Source organism: Mus caroli, unplaced genomic scaffold (assembly GCF_978045245.1).
Source record: "Mus caroli unplaced genomic scaffold, Mus_caroli_1 scaffold_1, whole genome shotgun sequence".
In the NCBI taxonomy this organism is placed as follows: domain Eukaryota; kingdom Metazoa; phylum Chordata; class Mammalia; order Rodentia; family Muridae; genus Mus; species Mus caroli.
The window spans coordinates 162,681,909-162,698,477 of record NW_028227256.1 but is presented as its reverse complement, the minus strand read 5'-3'; positions in this window follow the sequence as shown (position 1 = coordinate 162,698,477).

Below are 16,569 nucleotides of genomic sequence, written 5' to 3'. Positions count from 1 at the left end.
GAATGCAGCCTGATACCAGTGCATGCAGCTTGACACTGATGCATGCAGCCTGACACCAATGCATGCCGCATGCTTTCCTCAGTTCCCATAGTTGGTTGTTTCTTCTTTATCTGTATTATTATTTTTCTATAAAAGCAGGGGGGCGGGGAACAACAAACACTATTTCCAGATTTAAAACAAATGAAACGCACTATCAAAGAGGAGCCCAATACAGAACGTCCTCGAACCACATGCTTTATTATCACCCTAAATCGCTTTTCTAAGTCTCAATTGATTCAAGCATATGAAGAATATTTTTTTTTTTAGTAAACACGAAGGACTTTGCAAGGATGATATTTCCTTCCCTTTAATATTTATCCATTCCCTTGGTAACGAATTATCCTGAAGCTGATCTATCATTATGGAACCAGAGAAAGCAAAGAAGTCTAAAACAACACTCAAGGTGGCCATTTGCAAAAACACCCTTGGAAAGTTATGCTAGAACAGTTCTGAAATATAGGTCAGATCTGTTGCCTGAACGCCTAAGACAGCACTTTCAGGCACTCAGGGCTGCTCATAAAATATTAAGAGTCATTTAAAGTGGTTTTAAGGCTTAGAACAAATGAAAAATTGAAAAATAATCCAAATGGTAACATAAATCTAATTTTCTATATTTAGTGCTGAAAAAGAGAATCACAGAAATCCCTTGGCCACTGATAGTGGAAATTTCGTTTAGGGGTCATGAATGTTGAAGTTCCTGTAGTGCTAAATTGTTCAAGTGAGGTCAAGAACTTTCTGGAATAAAAAAACAAATAAACAAACACACAAACAAAAAACCTGGAGGGAAAATGATATTATGACTGTTTTGTTATAGTACCTGTACTGGCTAGTTTTGTGTCAACTTGACACAGCTGGAGTTATCACAGAGAAAGGAGCTTCAGTTGAGGAAATGCCTCCATGAGATCCAACTGTAAGGCATTTCCTCAATTAGTGATCAAGGGGGAAAGGCCCCTTGTGGGTGGGACCATCTCTGGGCTGGTAGTCTTGGGTTCTATAAGAGAGAAGGCTGAGCAAGCCAGGAGAAGCAAGCCAGCAAGGAACATCCCTCCATGGCCTCTGCGTCAGCTCCTGCTTCCTGACCTGCTTGAGTTCCAGTTCTGACTTCCTTGGTGATGAACAGCAGTATGGAATTGTAAGCTAAATAAACCCTTTCCTCCCCAACTTGCTTCTTGGTCATGATGTTTGTGCAGGAATAGAACCTCTGACTAACATAGTACCTGAAGGATAATTTAAGTTATTTATATGTTAATCAGGCTCTTTCTTTGATCTGACTTAGTGGGTGAGCAAGTTTTCCAATTCGATCACTCATCAAATGAGGTCAATTAGGCGGCATAGTTCTGACTTTTGTTTTTCATTAAAAAGAAAATTAAAATCCATCATTTCTCCCTCCCCTCTTCTCTGTCCAAACTCCTTTCCCTACCACAATTTTATCTTTGTGTATCTTTGATGACCAGGAAGAAGAGATTTAAAATGTTAGTGCTAATACATTGAGCTCCTTGGATCAAGAATTATAGATGTTTAAACTGTTATATAATTTCAGATATTAGTGGGGAAGACAAAATGGAGTAATGGTGACACCATACTTTCAAGTATGTAGCGTGATAATAATTACTACTTAAAAATGACTTCTAGTCATTAAGGCAAACGTTTCCCTAGGGATGCTTAGGACACTAAGCCGCATACTCTTTTACATGTGTGAGCAAATAACTCAAGTGTGTCTTTCAGAGAGCATTTGTCATCCAGGCTTTTTAAAACCAGGTGGGTCTTCTCTTGATTTAGTGCCTTTGGGAGCTTAGATTCTGGAAAACAGCCCTGTCTGTAAAAGTCAGACACTAAATCATCTTGGCTTTCTTGATTTCCAAGAGAAATTATACAGCCACAGAAAAATAGCGAACCCCCCTGCTTTCCTCAACGGGCTTTCCAATTCCCATGGCCCAGGGAAGGGAAAAACCATTTATCTCCTTTTGTGTCTGCTCTGTACCACGTGTGCGCGTGGTGTTAGGGTTGAATATGCAATGCTCTGCACAGGCTGCTGTGTTGAATCCTCGGTCCCCAGCAGGAGGCGCTGTTCTCAGGAGGAGGTGGAGACATTAGGAACCCGGCTTAGGTAGAGGAATGGCTTGGAAGTGTCCTTGGGGTCTTTGGGGTTGTGTCTTGTCCTTGCCCATCCCTGCGTTGTCCTCTACGTCCTGTTCCTCAGGCGCTGAAGCCAGAATTCTCCTCTTCCTCTGCCTTACTGTGGGTCCAGGCAGAATCCATAGTTAAGGTATGTAGACTGAAATCACTGAAGCTGTGAGAAAATCCCTGGCTCCTCCCAGTCAGGTGACTCTATCAGTGGTTCTGTCACGGTGTGGTAAGACAAGTGATTCATACCCCGGGTGACAAGATTCTTTGCTCACCATGTCCTTACAAATCTTCACATTTTTATAATTTACTTGAAAAGGGAAGGAAGCCAGCATGGACATTGCCTTTAGAAGTCTATATGTATTATACCTGCTGTGTCTTCTTTAAAAAAAAACAGTTCAGGTTTTGTGCTTTGGCTTAGGCAACATTGCTGACGTGTGACTTGCAGTTTTTCCATATCTCTGAAGAAGGCCGTTTTCAGAAGCACAGAGTGACCACCGTCCAAAAGGAGCACTTGTAAAGCGTTTCCAGTAGATCCAGTTCCCGTCATAATTTTACTGGTCATGAACTGGCTATAAATCCTTCTCTTCCTACTACAAGCCTATTATAGAAGAACCCAGGCTCACAGAGCGCACGGCTTTGCATTCAATTAAGAAAATTGCCTCAGCTCCCCAAACTTGAGAGTAGTAGGGCTGTCCACAGAGGAATTTGACTTCTGCTCTGGAAAATGTGAGCAGCTTTGCAGGACACTGGAGAGAAAGACTATGCTGGCCAGAAAGCATTTTTCACAGCAGCAGATTTCTGTCTCCAATTCCCTGAGCTTATGATGTGCTCAGAACTAAATCTAGAACAGACTCTTTTTGGTTACTTTGATTGAAAAAGCAACATTTTCTTTGAGAAATACTTTCTGTTAGAGCAATAGTAGGCTGTTCATGTAGGCACCACACCCCAAGTGACTGTTTCTGCGTACCCACAACAGCAAAGAAACTTGAGCAAGTTGCTTTTTTATCTATTTATCTATTTCTTTAAACTTAAACATTTATTTATTCATTTATTTATTTACATGTGCATGCACATGTGTGCGTGCGTGTGTGTATGTGTGTGTGTGTGTAACATGTGCTTTATCATACATGTTGAGGTCAAAAGACGACTCTGAGGAGTTTTTTCTTTCTGCCGTGTTGATTCTGGGGATCTGACTCAGGTTGTCAGTTTGGCAGCAAGTGCTCTTACCTGCTATATTCTCTTGCCAGACCCTGGGTCTATGTCTCAATGTAAATACTTTGGATTTCTAGTAGATGGCATGATATAGTAGTTTCTCCCAGATAGATGTATATAAAAATAAAATCCCAATGTTTTCTGACATGGATTTCTCCTCCCCGGTTAGGTAGGCTGTCTGCACCTTATATTTCCAGTTAACTTTGTGGAGGTTTGCAGAGAGCTACTATGGAAAGAGCATCTTGGCATTTTTATCTTCGCTGTGTTTGTTTCCCTGGAGGAACATGCTGTTGAAGAGATTAGAGCTATTTGCTAAGGACAATAATGAAGAGTTACATAGTAGGTGTTTGACACAGTATTTCCTTGCAGATAAGTATCCATTGGATCCTCATAGGCTGCCGTGTAGGTTCATCGCAGTGCAGTGAAAAACTTGTCTCCTTTCAGAATGTCTGTTGTCTATTTGAAGATGTGGCACTGTAGACAGGAAGAGCCCTAGCTGTTGAGGGCCTGTGCTCTTGCTTTATTTGATTTTATATATATACTCAGTTCGTTCCTTAGGAGAGGCTGCAATGGACCCAAGCCCGACAATACCAGCACGCATTCCTCACTGTCTCTGTTAATTTGCTTTCTCCATGGAACTCACTGCTGCTTGACAATGGATGTCTCTCTGCTTGTGCTCCCTAGAGCTCTTTACTGATTTTCTCTTCGATGTCCAGGCTTGAGGACAGGAAGGGCTTGATTTCACTGTTTGATCCCCGGTGGCTGAAACAGTAGATGACACAATAAATGTTTCCTGAGCACACAAATGGATGTAGTATGTTGTACAAGCCCAGGGACTACCTTCTTTTTATTAGATAAAATCAAATAAATAGAAATAATTCTGATAGGAGAACCTTGAGAAAAGACTCATTACAACTTCTTGTTTATCTTTTAGGAACCAATGGGAAATTCTCTACAACCAGGACTAAGAAGACATTCTTTTGGTTTTCTTTGGTATGTTTTTTTTTTTTAAATATAGTATATCCTGATAATAATTTCCTCTTCCTCTACTTCCCCAAGTTCCTTCTCACATCTCCTCCCATCTGATCTACCCCCTTTCTGTATCTCATTAGAAAGCAAATAGGTTTCTAAGGGATAATAAGAAAATAAAATGAAATAAGATAAAGTAAAAGCAAACACATTGCAATAGGACAAACAAACAAACAAACAGAAGGAAAATAGCCCAAGAGAGGTACAAGAAATAGATGTAGACAGAGACTCACTTATTTACACATTCAGGAATCCCATGAAAACAGAAAACTAGAAGCCATCGCATGTATGCAAAGGACCCGTAGGGTTAAGAGAGAGAGAGAGAGAGAGAGAGAGAGAGAGAGAGAGAGAGAGAAGCCCTGATTATTATGAGACAAGGAACCTCCAAAGAAGCCTTTGAGTTAATTTTCTGTTGGGCATCCACTGCCGGGCATGTGGATACCCTCAGGAGGCAGGCATGTGGATACCCTCAGGAGGCGGGCATGTGGATACCCTCAGGAGGCGGGCATGTGGATACCCTCAGGAGGCGGGCATGTGGATACCCTCAGGAGGCGGGCATGTGGATACCCTCAGGAGGCGGGCATGTGGATACCCTCAGGAGGCGGGCATGTGGATACCCTCAGGAGGCGGGCATGTGGATACCCTCAGGAGCAGAGCCTTCACCTGTCTTGGCTAGTGAACCATGATTACTGTTTACTAGTGTCAGTACCAGAAGGTACTCGTATACCATCAAAGGAGAAAGGTAAACACCAGCCCATCTGTGAACCCTTTGATCTTCGGTGGTGTCCTGCCTGTAATGTATGCCAATGTAATGGTGGCACAAACCTCATGGGAGTAACCAACCAATAACTGATGTGAGCGTTGGCCCACTCCATGAGATGGAACCTGTACCTGACACTGCTTTGGTGACTAAGAACCTGAGATTAGATACCCCGGGGGCTTATGGGAAAACAACATATCACTGTTCTACTAAAGGAATGTAGCAATACAATGAGTCCTAATGACATCCTGCTATACTCATAGGTCAGTGCCTTGCTTCCTCTCATATCATATGGGAACAAATTCAGTGACCCACAGCCACACAATATTCAGAAGGTGAGAGGCATGGGAATACTCAGCCCTAAATGGTATGTCTCCATTAAATCCCTCCCCTTAGGACTCAGGGAACTCTGTGGAGGAAGAGACAGAAAGAGTGTAAGAGCCAGAGGGGATTCAGGACACCAAAGAAACAAGGTCTTCTAGACACACCAGGGCTGCAGAGGCTGAGGGAGCACATACAGAGCCTGCATGGGTCTATAGCACTGATCTATACCAGATGAGGTTCTGGAACTGAAAGAAACAGTAGACACATGTGCCCATCTCTAACCCAGAAGCTGCCTCCAACTGATAACCATGCACATATGAAAATGTAGTTTTCTCCCCGAGAGTCTCACTAGGAGACAAAGAACTCTTAAAGGGATGTTCTTTTTTTTTTTTTTTTAATAATTTTTATTAGATATTTTCCTCAATTACATTTCCAATGCTATCCCAAAAATCCCCCATACCCTCCCCCCCACACTCTCCTACTCACCTACTCCCACTTTTTGGCCCTGGTGTTCCCCTGTACTGGGGCATATAAAGTTTGTATGTCCAATGGGCCTCTCTTTCCAGTGATGGTTGACTAGGCCATCTTTAAAGGGACATTCTTAATCTGCAATGGTCGGCTGTAACCCTGGCAACATGCCACACAATGACATTTGGCCGATCATGTGACATATAGAATGATGCTCTGTAAGACTGTAATGAACTTAGAAAGTTTTGTCACCAAGTGGTGCCTTGAAACTCATCACTCAAGCATCTGTACTGATGCTGCCCTGGCAGTCAGATGGATATAGTTCAGGCCATTATTGTGTATGAGATACCGGATTTTGGATTATGCATTTACTTTTATTATTAATTTTATTGTGTTTCTTCTATTTACTTACAAGCTAGTTTACCCTAACATAGTATCCCATGTTAAATCTTTTGGTCTGTCCATATAGGTTTAGAGATATGCAAGAAAAATAAGCTACAAAACAGGCTGTGGTTTAGAGGGGAATGTGGGAGGCTCCTTTAAACCGAGTGCAAGGTTGTGAATCTGAAATCTTTTAGAAGAAGGCTTCCCAGCCCCTACTGGCTTGTAGCATTCACCACAGGCCAGTAAACTGCTTCTCCCAAACCAGGGTGGGCCACTTAGTGACTCTGTCCTGAGGCTGCACTGAACACGGTTGTAAGAGTGGATCCTTTCCCTTATTTTCATGAAATTACGCACTGACCTGTTATTTAGGGACTTTAAGAGTCATGTGATGCTAATAGATAATAAAACCCAGCCATTACCAGGTCAATATCTCACTGTGACCAGAGTGGGTTTGCCTTTTTGCCTGGTGAGTCTTTTGTGTTGGTGAAGGAGGAAGGAAGGTAAACTCCTGGCTCCTTGCTCCCTAGGTGTCCTCTTCAAGTCAAAGGGTCTTCTGGAGTTTCCAATGCTACAGGGCTAATGAATTTAGGTGTTGTTGAAAGACCAAGAAAATGTAGGGGAAAGTGCAGTAGAGGTGCAGCCTAGAGGTAATGGAAGGAAGGGCTGGGGTTTTAGTTCATAGCAAAGAGCTTGCCTGGCTTGGGTTTGAGGTTCAGCACAGCAGAGATGGAGGGAGGGGGAGAGGAGGAGGAAGAGGAAGACAGGGAGGGGAAGGGAAAGGAGGAGTGAGGAAAAGAGGGAAGGAGGGAGAGAGGGGGGAGACAGACACACACAGAGAGACAGAGACAGAGAGAGACAGAGAGAGACAGAGACAGAGAGAGAGAGACACAGAGAGAGACAGAGAGAGACAGAGAGAGACAGAGAGAGACAGAGAGACAGAGAGACAGAGAGAGACAGAGAGAGACAGAGAGAGACAGAGAGAGAGACAGAGAGAGAGACAGAGAGAGAGACAGAGAGAGACAGAGAGAGACAGATAGAGAGAGACAGAGAGAGAGAGACAGAGAGAGAGAGACAGAGAGAGAGAGAGACAGAGAGAGAGAGACAGAGAGAGACAGAGAGAGAGACAGAGAGAGAGACAGAGAGAGAGAGAGAGAGAGAGACAGACAGAGACAGACAGAGACAGACAGAGACAGACAGAGACAGACAGAGACAGACAGAGACAGACAGAGAGAGAAGCACAGAAGCAGATAAACAGCCAGCCAGGGACAAACAGGGAAAGAGGGAGAGAGGGAGAGAGAGAGTAAGTTTGGGTGATGTGGATATTTAGCTAACTGTACAGGCTCAGCTTCTCCTTGGCCACAGAGGAATGCAGTGTTTGACTTCACCTGTCACACAATCCAGCTGTTTCAGGGGGCTGTGGCTCAGTGTGTGTGTGTGACAGTCCTGTTGCTATTTTTAGCTGACACTGAGCAGACATTGGATCTCTTTGCAGACATCATTCAACTCTGCTGCTGGCTGGTGGCAGTGGGGCCAGTATGGTGGGCTGAGTTCTGGTGAGCTGGCTTTCCACGGGTTCTCTCTCCAAAAACAATGCACTCCAGCCCCACCCTCTCTTGTTCTCATCTTGTGCTGTTGTCCTATGTATTGTTGTTTCAGGAGTAAAGAGTCGGCACATTCTGTTCAGCCCGAAAGGCAGGCCTTTAACCCCTTATTCACTTGAATTCAAAATTGTTGCTTGAAGTGAGAGAAAGCATCCGTGGGAAGGGCTGAGTTAGAGTTAGAGCTTTGTAGTGTGCTGCCCCTTACCCTGACCCACACTGTTTCCCTTAGGCACATCACTCTAGGTCTTTGCATCTCTAAAATGAGGGAGCCGAGCAGTGATTGCAATCTTTTCAACAAGACCTAGAAGGCTAACACACAGCGCATACATTAGATTATACATTGAATCACTCTAAGTTGCTCACCAGTCTGATTTTGCCTATAGGGTGTTATGAACCCTTTCATTCATGTACACTGCCTGGGTACTAATAGAATTACCAATCTGGGGAATGAATCCGTCTATAGGACTTAGAGATGAAAGCATCTAGAAAGTGATAGTTTATGTTTTAGTCAAGGTTTCTATTCCTGCACAATCATCACCAAGAAGCAAGTTGGGGAGGAAGGGGTTTATTCAGTTTACACTTCCACATTGCTGTTCATCACCAAAGGAAGTCAGGACAGGAACTCATTCAGGGCAGGATCCTGGAGGCAGGAGCTGATGCAGAGGCCATGGGGGAATGTTGGTTACTGACTTGCTTCCCCTGGCTTGCTCAGCTTGCTTTCTTATAGAACCCAAGACTAATAGCCCAGGGATGGGCACCACCCACAATGGACCCTTCCACCCTTGATCACTAATTGAGAAAATGCCTTACAGCTGGATCTCATGGAGGCATTTCCTCAAGGGAGGCTCCTTCCTCTGTGATAACTCCAGCTTGTGTCAGCTTGGCAGACAAACCTAGCCAGTACGGATTTTTAGTAAGGTTTCATTAGATCGGCACAGTTCATTGACTCATTGGCTGCATAGCTGAATTTGATTCTAGAGGTCATAAGTTCAAAATGATAACAGTAGTTCAAAGTTAATCACATGGCTGGCCTCCCTGGTGCCAACACCCCCTTCCTGAGTCATCTTTTCAGCAAGGGCTTGGGTGTGGTTCAGGGGCCTACTGGGAAAACTTGACCTTAAGGCAAGTCTAAGAGTTTATAAGACTTTCCCAGCAACCAGTGGGTTAAGATCAGGTAAATTTTAAACAACAGTGGGAAATAAGAGTTTTATCCTCATTTTGTAGATGATACTTAGGGTGGCTAATTGACTTGTGTAAGTCACATGGGCATATAGTGATGCTGCAGAGCCCCAATCCTGACCTCTGACCTCTCCTTTCTATTTCTTTCCAATGCCCCAGGATGGATCCCCAACAGTAAGAGTAACTTCCTGTCATCACTGTCATTGTAACTGACAACCGTCTCTCAGTAGCTACATGTGACTCTATGACCATGATTACTCTTCTCCATGGCTATCAAGGGTTCCTCCTCCTGGGGGAGGAGCCCAGGGATGCTGAATATGAAATTGGCAGCCTTGTGATTGGGATGCCCATTCTATGATAGGTACTCAAGCTTTGCAGACATTGAATGTGAGCTTCAAGGTGATGATGCCTCATTAGTTGAACTCTGGGGAAGAGCAGAACAATGGAGGCATAAATGTCCAACTTCAGTGGCCTTTTTGTAGGTAGGGGAATCTCTACTCACGATCAGAACATGTTTGAGAAGTCTTTTTATCTAGATTTCACCATCTCGTCTGCCCGTCTGCCTGTCTGTGTGTCTGACTACTTGCCTATCATCCACAGAGAAGCTTCCAGCCATTTCAAGGAAACTGGCTTACTTCCCATAGTGACATTCATATAGGTAAAGTTCAGGACTCTAAACATGGCTTAAAGATGTGAATGAGTTTTCTAGTGAGGTTCCCTTTACCTTTTTCTTTCTTGTGTGTATATGTGTGTACATGTTCAGTGTGTATGTGCATGTGTGTGCTTGAATGTGTGGAGGCCAGAGGTGATGTTGAGGGTTTTCCTCAATATCTCTGATTCAGCTAGCCAGCTTCCTTTCTGTTGCTGTGACAAAAACCTAACCAAAAGGAATTTAGGACAGAAAAGTTTTTATTTTGGCTTATACTTCCAAGTCATAGACCTGAAGCAGGAACCATGGAAAAGCATTGCTTAGTCTTATGCTCAGGTACCTTTCCTATACAGCCTAGCATCGCCTGCCTAGGGTTTGATACCACCCATGGTGGGCTGTGCATATATATGTACTATGACTATTAGCAATTGAGAAAACACCTCACAGACACCCCTACAGGTCAGTTTAATTGAGACAATTATTCAACAAAATAATTCTTTCCAGATGACTCTAAATTGCATTAAGTTGACAATAAAAACCATCCAGGACATTTTGGGTGATGAGGCTCAGACTGTGGTCCTCATGCTTGCATGCCCAGTACATCACTGACTGATCATCTCTCTAGCCCCAAACCTTCCTATTCCCCTCTTTCCCAGTTTTCAGATTAAAAAAAAAATCTTCTTTTAGCCAGGCGTGGTAGCACACACCTTTAATCTCAGCACTTGGGAGGCAGAGGCAGGTGGATTTCTGAGTTTGAGATCAGCCTGGTCTACAGAGTGAGTTCCAGGACAGCCAGGGCTACACAGAGAAACCCTGTCTCAAAAAACCAAAATTAAATAAAATAAAAATTAAAATAAATCTTCTTTTAGTAAATTAAAACATTGTTCTTCTTTTTTATTTATTAGGTATTTTCTTCATTTACATTTCCAATTCTATCACAAAAGTCCCCCATACCCTCCCCCCCACTCCCCAACCCCCCCACTCCCACTTCTTGGCCCTGGTGTTCCCCTGTACTGAGGCATATAAAGTTTGCTAGACCAATGGGCCTCTCTTTCCAATGATGACCGACTAGGCCATCTTCTGATACATATGCAGCTAGAGACACGAGCTCTGGGGGTTAGCGGTTAGCTCATATTGTTGTTTCTCCTATAGGGTTGCAGACCCCTTTAGCTCCTTGGGTACTTTCTCTAGCTCCTCCTTTGGGGGCCCTGTGATCCATCCAATAGCTGACTGTGAGCATCCACTTCTGTGTTTGCCAGGCACCAGCATAGCCTCACAAGAGACAGCTATATCTGGGTCCCTTCAGCAAAATCTTGCTAGTGTGTGCAATGGTGTCAGCGTTTGGAGGCTGATTATGGGATAGATCCCTGGATATGGCAGTCTCTAGATGGTCCATCCTTTTGTCTCAGCTCCAAACTTTGTCTCTGTAACTCCTTCCATGGGTGTTTTGTTCCCAATTCTAAGAAGGGGCAAAGTGTCCACACTTTAGGTCTTCATTCTTCTTGAGTTTCATGTGTTTTGCAAATTGTATCTTGGGTATTCTAAGTTTCTGGGCTAATATCCACTTATCAGTGAGTACATATCATTTGAGTTCTTTTGTGATTGGGTTACCTCACTCAGGATGATGCCCTCCAGGTCCATCTATTTGCCTAGGAATTTCATAAATTCATTCTTTTTAATAGCTGAGTAGTACTCCATTGTGTAAATGTACCACATTTTCTGTATCCATTCCTCTGTTGAGAGGCATCTGGGTTCTTTCCAGCTTCTGGCTATTATAAATAAGGCTGCTATGAACATAGTGGAGCATGTGTCCTTCTTACCAGTTGGAACATCTTCTGGATGTTCCAGGAGAGGTATTGCAGGATCCTCCGGTAGTACTATGTCCAATTTTCTGAGGAACCGCCAGACTGATTTCCAGAGTGGTTGTACAAGCTTGCAATCCCACCAACAGTGGAGGAGTGTTCCTCTTTCTCCACATCCTCGCCAGCATCTGCTGTCACCTGAATTTTTGATCTTAGCCATTCTGACTGGTGTGAGGTGGAATCTCAGGGTTGTTTTGATTTGCATTTCCCTGATGATTAAGGATGTTGAACATTTTTTCAGGTGTTTCTCTGCCATTCGGTATTCCTCAGGTGAGAATTCTTTGTTCAGTTTTGAGCCACATTTTTTTAATGGGGTTATTAGATTTTCTGGAGTCCACCTTCTTGAGTTCTTTATATATTGGATATTAGTCCCCTATCTGATTTAGGATAGGTAAAGATCCTTTCTCAATCTGTTGGTGGCCTTTTTGTCTTATTGATGGTGTCTTTTGCCTTACAGAAGCTTTACAATTTTATGAGGTCCTATTTGTCTATTCTCGATCTTACAGCACAAGTCATTGCTGTTCTATTCGGGAATTTTTCCCCTGTGCCCATATCTTCGAGGCTTTCCCCCACTTTCTCCTCTATAAGTTTCACTGTCCCTGGTTTTATGTGGAGCTCCTTGATCCACTTAGATTTGACCTTTGTACAAGGAGATAGGAATGGATCAATTCACACTCTTCTACATGATAACCGCCAGTTGTACCAGCACCATTTGCTGAAAATGCTGTCTTTTTTTCCACTGGATGGTTTTAGCTCCCTTGTCAAAGATCAAGTGACCATAGGTGTGTGGGTTTATTTCTGAGTCTTCAATTCTATTCCATTGGTCTACTTGTCTGTCGCTATACCAGTACCATGCAGTTTTTATCACAATTGCTCTGTAGTACAGCTTTAGGTCAGGCATGGTGATTCCCCTAGAGGTTCTAACATTGTTCTTATATAACACTTTCTATATGTCAGGCACAACTATGTGGGTCTCTCAAGCAACACACACACGATCCTTACTATTTTATTGTACATGACATTTGAAGAATTGAAGGTAAGGATTTGTTTAAAGAGCTTCTCAGAGTCTCCTAGCCAACAAGACCAGGCCTCAAATCCTAGCAGTCAGATCCCTGTCTGTGTTCTTTATCAACTCACTAAGCTGTCTCATTAAAGGAAATGAACATCAGCTTTAAAAGTTGGGTTAAACTTCTGGCTTTGTTCCTTAGGGCTCTTGTGATCTCAGTGGAGTAGAAGTGGCCTGGGCCTCCATTTATTGTCTTTTAAGCAGGGTGAGCAAATCCTTCCTGAACATGCAGAAGGACAGACTGACTATGCATTGCAGCATGCTCGCTTCTCATTCCCCCTTTCACATAGGGCAGGATAAGAGAGGTCATCCCAAGGCTTGCTACAGTCCCTGTGAGCCCCATCGTTGACTTTGGGTGTGCCATCTGGTTATTATCATCCAGACAGTAACTCCACCAGAAATCACTTTCTCAAATGTATCCAGCAGAGAACTGGCCCCAGCTCCTTACCACAGCACCACTGCTATGCCTAAGTCACTTCAGAGGAAGAGCTGGCACTTTCCACCCACTTGCTCCCAGACCAGTTCGGTGCACTGCTAAAGCCCAGCATGGTGAGCACACCTTTAATCCCAGCACCCTGGAGGCAGAGGCAGGCGGATCTCTGAGGCCTTCCTGGTCTACAGAATGAGTTGTAGGACGCTCAGGGCTACACAGAAAAACCTGATCACAAACAAACAAACAAACAAAAAACAGCAGAACACACAAAACAAAAGAAGACAGAGTGCCCCAGTGCCTGGAAAGCCCAATCTGTTAAGTCTTACTGCATCTTTACTAGCTATTTTCCTTTCTGTTTGTCATGTGACACCTTCAGCAGCAGAGAGATTTGGCCGGGGGTGGTAGCAGGCCAGGGAGGGGGTGTAGTGGCCTGGGTCTTTTCAGCTGGAAAGCCCAGCACAGACCAAGGTGAGGCACAGTCATCTCCCCCCAGCTCATGGCTCAGGGTACTGCTCAGCACAGAGATGGCTCTCAGAGCCTACGCTGAAGTTTTACTTCTCTGGGTTTTACAACTTCTTAAAGTAATGCCACATATATATATATATATATATATATATATATATATATATATATATATATTTTTTTTTTTTTTTTTAAACTCAAAAGGCCAAGTTTAAGTCCCAGGGTGTCTCTGTGGAGTTTCCCCATTCCTCTTTAACATAAACAACTCATTTGACTCCACTGTGTACTGCTTGATTTTCAGTTTTTCACCTGACTGTTGGGTCTGTCAGTCACGAGCTCTTTTTCCAGTCTTTGCTGAAGACAAGATCTTTCACTGTTACATGGCTGATTAATGTTACTCGATGACTATAAAGGGGAATGTTTGTGTCTGCCGGCCATTGTGCTTTCTTGTAATTAGTGTTGTTCCAGAACTTTCTGTTTATTTCAGAGACACTTCACTAGGCACTTCCGGTGATGTTCAATGCATTGGATTTGAGTTTCCTTGATGGTCTTTTTCTCCCATTTCATCAAACATGAAGATGATCTAGCAGAAGGAACAACATGGGGAGCAGATAGATTTTCATTTGTTGCCAGAAAATGCACTGCAGTGACCCTAGGCCAATGGCTCACCATCTACAGTTTTAGTTTTCCATCAGTAAATGAGACAATGATATCCAGACTTCAGCTCACATAACGCTTTTGTATGAGCTGGAAACTCAATACTTTTGGCCTGTGTGACTGTAGCTTGGCAAACTGAATGTGGGTTTGATTTGACTCTCTTGTTGGCTCCCTCAGCTGGCACATCCTGCAAGATCATTCCAGGCAGCCCTTAAAGGACCTTCCTCACAGGGCTGGCATGAGGCTCTATGGGGCTGGTTATGGGAAGAACCATGCTACTTAGGCTGCACACCCGTTTTTCCTCTTGCTCTATCACCAACCCTGCTTCTGCTTATCCCAAGTTCTTCAGCCCACACTGGAGAACATCACAGACAACACAGAATCATTTCCAAAGCACTCCCTATGTCCCCTTTTGTATCCCTCCTTCTAGAGCCTTCCTTCCCTTGTTCTCGAAAGAAGTTGATCTCAGCAGTAGAAACATCATCTTTTAATTAGAGACTAACAGATCTCGGGTCATAGAGAGTTGATGTATATTAACACATGCATTTTAACACACAGGTATGTGTTAATACACAAACATGATAATACACACGGGAGATTATTGGAAAATATAGACTCATTTCCTGGCCACAGGGGGTCTTGCTTTTTCTGAGACATAAGGCAGAATCCGAGATCCTCAGAAGGGCTGTTATATTACTGGATGCAAAAGGGGCTCCTAGTACCATTAGACACACACAGCATTTTTATAATCCTACCCATAACAGACAAAAATAAACCAACATGCTTTAAAACAAGGAATACACATATACCATTTCCTTTGTATGTCCAATCCTGAGGCCTACACAGGCCTGATTCGTGGTTTGTGTTCCTCCCTCTCCTTTCCTAAGAGAACACATGTCCTAAAGCCCTCATTTGCATAATTTAGCAGAACAGAGCGTGGGAGGAGAGCAGATGCTAATTTCATTCTAGAGACTTGATGTGCCCTGGATCCCAAGCAGGTGCCACACAGAAGCACATGGTGACCGAGGTTTCAAGATGCTAGGATTTCCCAGCTTCAGCAGAATCTTGGCTTGGTGGCTTTAGAGGATAAGGAGACTGTAGAACCCTCTCCTATGGTGACAGATATAGTTTAGAGAACTGGAATTTTAGATGTTGAGTAGCCCAGAGGACAAAGAAAATTGAGACCAGAGCTCAGTCTTACTCATTGTGGTTAAATTTGGATTATATTCTTGTTAGTCTTTTGTCAGCATAACAATGACTAAGTGCTGGGTCAGGAAGGTAGGCGGCCTATATCTGTATTTTATTACCATAGACCTCTTGCTGTAAGAACAAGGTCCAATTATATTTTGACATCAGAGATTCCTTTTCAGTAAAGTGTGGGTAGCTATGGTACCCACCTCGTCAGATTAAGAGAAGGACCGGATGAAATGATGGAGTTCTAGAGCATGCTGAAGAAATATTCATAGGTGTTATCCAGCTAGTGCTTCAGAACTGATGGGGACCAGCAAAGGGATTCTCTTCTAACCTGAGGAAGCCGTTTCATTTGAAATGCAGTAGTTTGTTAAATGTGTTGTTTGGCATTGTGGAGAGTCCTTGGCTTGGCAGTATTGCTGGGGTGTAAGTTTGTGGATCTAATTTAAGTCTTTAGTCTTGAATCCAGAGACCTGGCAAGTAACTCTAATTCTGTCTTTATTAGACTAAAACTCTGGGCACTTCATCTAATACGAAGTCTTGACCTCAGTCCCCTAATCTGTAAAGCAAAAGGATTGGTAAGATTAGCTTAGATTCTTTCCAGCCATAAAGCTGCAGGGTTTTTATTTTTTTAATGTTTGTTTCCACTCAGTGGTTTTGGCTCAAGAAAAAGGCCAAAGGAGTTCAGAGGAAGGTTTTTGTGCCTTGGTCAGAGCTGGATGTCCTGGTTGGGGTGCTTCTCGACTTGGATCATATTTGTTTCAGTAAATTGAAATGGAGTAAATTGAGGCAGTGAAGTTAAAGGTTCTATCAGCTTAAGCTTGTACATCTTTGCCTGGGTGTGTGGCCTAAGGCTTAGCCAGGCAGTCAGACGAGTGTTGCGATTCATTCTGTACCAAAGCTGGAAGCCTGGATGCATGTCCTTACTGTTACCTTACCTCTCTTGTTTCCTAGCTCCCTGCGAGTTCTAAGCATGAGAGAGCCAACTCCAGTCATTTAATCTGACTTGAAACTTCATCATTTGGAACATTGCATTAGTGATACTTAATCTCCATTCTGAAGGGCCTGGTATTTAGTCTGAGAAGATAAAACTAGTCTGTGTGAAAATTAATCCATACATAAGAAT